This window comes from Alexandromys fortis, unplaced genomic scaffold (genome assembly GCF_014885135.2).
Source record: "Alexandromys fortis isolate MF-2015 unplaced genomic scaffold, M_Fortis_MF-2015_v1.1 scaffold_79, whole genome shotgun sequence".
Lineage (NCBI taxonomy): Eukaryota > Metazoa > Chordata > Mammalia > Rodentia > Cricetidae > Alexandromys > Alexandromys fortis.
Window position 1 is genome coordinate 4,560,947 of NW_026067964.1, and position 4,690 is coordinate 4,565,636.

At 45.7% G+C, this 4,690-nt stretch overlaps 1 pseudogene; it reads left to right on the forward strand.

Moving 5' to 3' along the window:
* The first annotated feature begins 397 nt into the window (after positions 1-397).
* LOC126508520 (cofilin-1-like) lies at positions 398-4,093 on the forward strand (annotated as a pseudogene).
* The last annotated feature ends 597 nt before the right edge of the window (positions 4,094-4,690 follow it).

Genomic DNA, 4,690 nt, shown 5'->3' on the forward strand with positions numbered 1-4,690 from the left:
GCCACCAATTTTAACCCTAAACTTAACCTGACCCTAATGACAACCCTAGCCCTAACTTTAACTCTGTGCCTAGCTCTCACTCTGATACTAGCCTTAGAAATAAGACAAGTGCTATCCACAACCCTACTTCTAGCTCTAACCCTAAATAATCTTGAAGCACCTTTAAGCCGTCACCCTAACCCAAATACTAGCTCTCACCCTCAATTTAATCCTGGCTCAAACACCAGCCCTAAATATAACCCAGCCCCAAATGAAATTTTAACCATACCTCTAGTAAGAAACCTAAAACTGGCAGTCGGATCCCAGCAGCACCTGCAGAGGCTCAGTTCTTCTGTAGCTCTTTCCCTGACTCCCTTCCGCTTCCGGAAACACGCCTCTGGTGTGGCTGTCTCTATCTAATGATGTCATCACTGTGTTCAAGGACTTCAACGTGAGCGAGTCCTCAACGCCAGAAGTGAAGAAACGCAAGGCCTCAGTGAGGACGAAAAGAACATAATCCTGGGGGAGGTAAGCAGATCCTGGGAGGAGATGCGGGGCAGATGTGGACCACCCTACACCACTTTTCACAAGATGCTGTCTGATAAGGACCGCCACTGTTTTCTACGATGCAACCTACGAGACCAAATACAAGATGGAGGATTTGGTGTTCATCTTCTGGGCCCCTGAGTGTGCACCTCTTAAAAGCAAAATGATCTATGCCAGCTCCGAGGATGCTATCAAGAAGAAATCGATGCAAATTAAAAATGAATTACAAGCAAACTGCTACAAAGAGATCAAAGACCACTGCACCCTGGCAGAAAAACTAGGTGGCAGTGCCGTCATCTCCCTGGAGGACAAGTCTTTGAGTCTTTGTGAGATGCCTTCAGCCCCTGCCTGGAGCATCCAGCAGCCCCAGACCTGCTCTTGGGGGTTGGAGGCTGCATCTTCGCTGCCAGTCTGGAGACACTGGAGGCACCCCAGCAGGGGGAGGGCAAGGCTGGAGGCATCTCAGCAGGGGAGGGCAAGGCTGGGGCACCCCAGCAGGGGGGAGGGCAAGACTGGGGGCATCCCAGCATGGGGAGGACAATCCCTTCACCCCAATTGCCAAATGTAGGTTTCCCCCCTCCCACCCTGGATCGTCTGCTTCCCTCCATCCCTGATGGTTCTGGCCTTTCCAAACTGCTTTTGATTTGATTCCTCTTGGGTTGAAGTGCACCAAGACCCTTCCCAAGCACTCATTTGGGGAAAGTCTGTATTTTTTTTAAATGATACCCTTACTCCTCATCCTCCCTAATCACATGCTACAAACTTCTAACCACAAGAGTGACTCTGTGCTTGTCTGTTTAGTTCTGTGGGTAAGTGAACCGTGGAACTGACCCTCCCTACACCAGCTGGCTGTCCACCCCTTTCCCTTGATCTTGGGCACTCTCAGAAGCAGGGCCAGTAAGGGACCTTCAATTAAAAACAAAACACAAATGAACAAACAAAAAATAATAAAAAGGGCTAATTAACAACAACAATGAAAAAAACTCGATCTAAAGTAATCCAAACAGATTTAACAGTAACTGTTGATCTTTTATTAACTTTATCCTAAATTCTAACCTGATACATCATCCTAATGATAGCTCTGCCAATCCTAACACTAAACCTAGCTTTAAACCTAACCCAAGGCAGGGCGGTGGTGGCACACGACTTTAATCCCAGAACTGGGGAGGCAGAGGCAGGTGGATCTCTGTGAGTTTGAGACCTACCTAGTCTACAAGTACTAGTTCCAGGACAGGTTCCAAAGAAACAGAGAAACCTTGTCTTGAAAAAACAAAAAACCAACCAAACAAAAAATACCTAACCCAACAACAAACCCAGCACCAATTTAACCCTGAACCGACATTTAACCCTAACAGTAATGTTACCCATAAAGCCAGTATTGTCCCACACATTAAATCTAACCGAACATCTGTAGGGGCATTTCAACTGTATTTTAATAAATAAAGGTTGCCTGAAGATCTGAGAGTAAAACAGTCCCATTGATCAGCCTTACAGACCAGATTAAGGTAACACACATTTTTAATCCCAGTAGCCATAAGGACACGCAATTTAATCCAGGAAGCAACCCTAGTTGCCATAGAAATTGGGTGGTGCATGCCTTTAATCCCAGCCCTAGAGAGGACTATAAAATGGGGGGCGGGGACACAGCACTCACACAGTCTCATTCTGAGATTCCTGGAGGCAGGATCACCATTTCAGACTGAGGTTGAGGTAAGAGCCAGTGGCTGACTGTTTTGCTTTTTGGATCTTCAGGTTGAACCCCAATTTCTGACCCTGAGTTTTTATTAATTGTACATCAGACATCTAACCCCTAACTTTGTTCTTTGGACCTAAATGCTCACAGGTGTATCATTAACTCAGGCCTGGCCATGACCCTAACCTGCATCTAACTCTAAAATCAATCTTGAAAAACTGGCTCTCGTCCTAACACAAACCCTAGCCATAAGTCTAAACATAACCCTAACCATAAACGTAATGCTATCCAACTCTAACCCTAATTGTAACCTCAACACTAAGCCTAGCCCTAAGACTAATCCGAACCCTTCTAACCATAACCACAACCCTAAAATAGGACTAATGAGATCCTAGGCAAAACCTAAAGCCTAAGCCTACATCGATCAAGCAGTAAACCTAAATCTAAAACTGAATGTGAAAATTTTCCAATATTAATTGTACACTTTACCCTCGAGCTATGCCAAGATCTGTCCTAAACAGAACCCTAGTTCTGACCCTAGCTATATACATTTTCAAGACAGGCTTCTCTATATAACCCTGGCTTTCCTGGAACTTGCTTTGTAGACCAGGCTGTCCGTGAACTCACATAGATCCACCTGCCTCTGCCTCCAGGTGCTAGGATTAAAGGCCTGCGCTACCACCACCCAGCACATAATTCTATTTTAAATTCAATTCTAACTCCGATACTAATCATAACTCCACCCTGACCCTAAACCCACAACTAACCATAACTACAATTCTAGCCAAAACCCTAACTCGAAGCCTCACTAATCATACCACTTAGCCACAGTACTAACCACAACCATAATCTAAACCTGGTCCAACCCTACACATAACTTTAACCCTGACACAAAGCAGTTTTACATCTAAGTCAAACACTAGCTTTACCCCTGAAACTAACCCTAAACAAGGCCCTAATCTCAACCCTAGCTCTAACTCTACCTCTAGCCCTAGCCCTAACCCTAAACCAATCATTAGCTTTAACCATAGCTAACCGGAATTCCAACCCAAACCACACCTCTCACGCTAGGTCAAACATTAGCACTAAACCCATGCTGGCCCTAAGGAAGCTGTGACTATACTTCCAGCCTCACCATAAACCTAGTTCAAACATTAACTGTACCTCTTATACCAACTTTAAACCAAGCTCTAATTTAGTTCTATCTGTAATTGTAACCTAGCTTTTAGGGTTCCAAGTCCAGGACTAACACTAAACCAAATGACAAAGTTAGCAATACCCTAACCCAAGGCTGTCTCTAGCACTACCCTGACAAGTATCTCCAATAATTCCCTAGCCCTAACACTAACCTTCACCTCTAACTCTGAGGCTCTTAGAGGGGTATCTAAAGCTATCACTGGAGACTCTGCCTCTTGGTGTGGGCCCAGCTTTTTCCTTCTCTGCTACCAGCCTTCCCTCCTAGTTCATCCTCACTCCTCTGTCTCTGCCTCCAACACCTTTCTGTCAGGCACCCCTAGTGGTCACCATGGGCAGGAAGTCAGGTAAATCTTTCTCATTGTCTTTCTTGTCTGGTTTGCTTTCTCTAGACTTAGTCCTAAGCAGTCAGCTTGCAGGAGCCCCTCCTCCCGCCCTGATTCCATTCACTGGGGACCCAGCCTTGTGATGAAGACCCAGGATCCCCCTAGCCCTTTCATCCTGGTCTCTCCAGATTTACCCTGTGTCCTGCTGCAACCCACTTTCAGGAGCCCCTCGTTCCACCACACCTCCACTCTCTGAGGACTCTGCCTATTGATGAAGACCTGATCCCGCCAGCTCTCGCTCTGGAATAATCCTTCTGTACACTGTGAATATGTGTTGCTCTCATTGTTAGTTAAAAAAATAAAAACAACAAAAAAACTGGCTGATAGCTTAGGCAGGATTTCTGGGCAGAGAGAATGATGGGAAGAAGGAGGGCGGAGTCAGAGGTGTCGTGGAAACTTCATAGATGAGGTAAACGTGATTTGGGGTAGCACACAGATTAATAAAATGTGTTAATTTAATTTGTAGGAGCTGGCTGGAAAAAAGGCTAAGCTATCAACTGAGCACTTAAAATTAATAATTAAGTCTCTGGTTATCTGGAACTAACTGGCAGGACAGAAAAGTCCAGCAACAAGTTCTCTCACATAGCCCTTCTCACCACTTCCTCCTAGCCCGTCTCCATCCCACTCTGTCGCCCAGCCACCCACAGAAGCTCTCGCAACCAGGGACCCCAACCACACTTGCCCAGGATCCAGAGACAGCAACTGCAACCAAAGAACAAAACACCCACCCCACAAAGACAAGATCAACCCCAAGAAACACCTCAATCATTCATTATAATTCTGGATCTTTAGACCCGGGCACAAAAACACAAAGGCCAAGTCAATATGCCTCCATCAGAACCTAGTAACCCTGTTACAGTAGGCCTGAGAATGCAACACAGCCGAAGTGTTC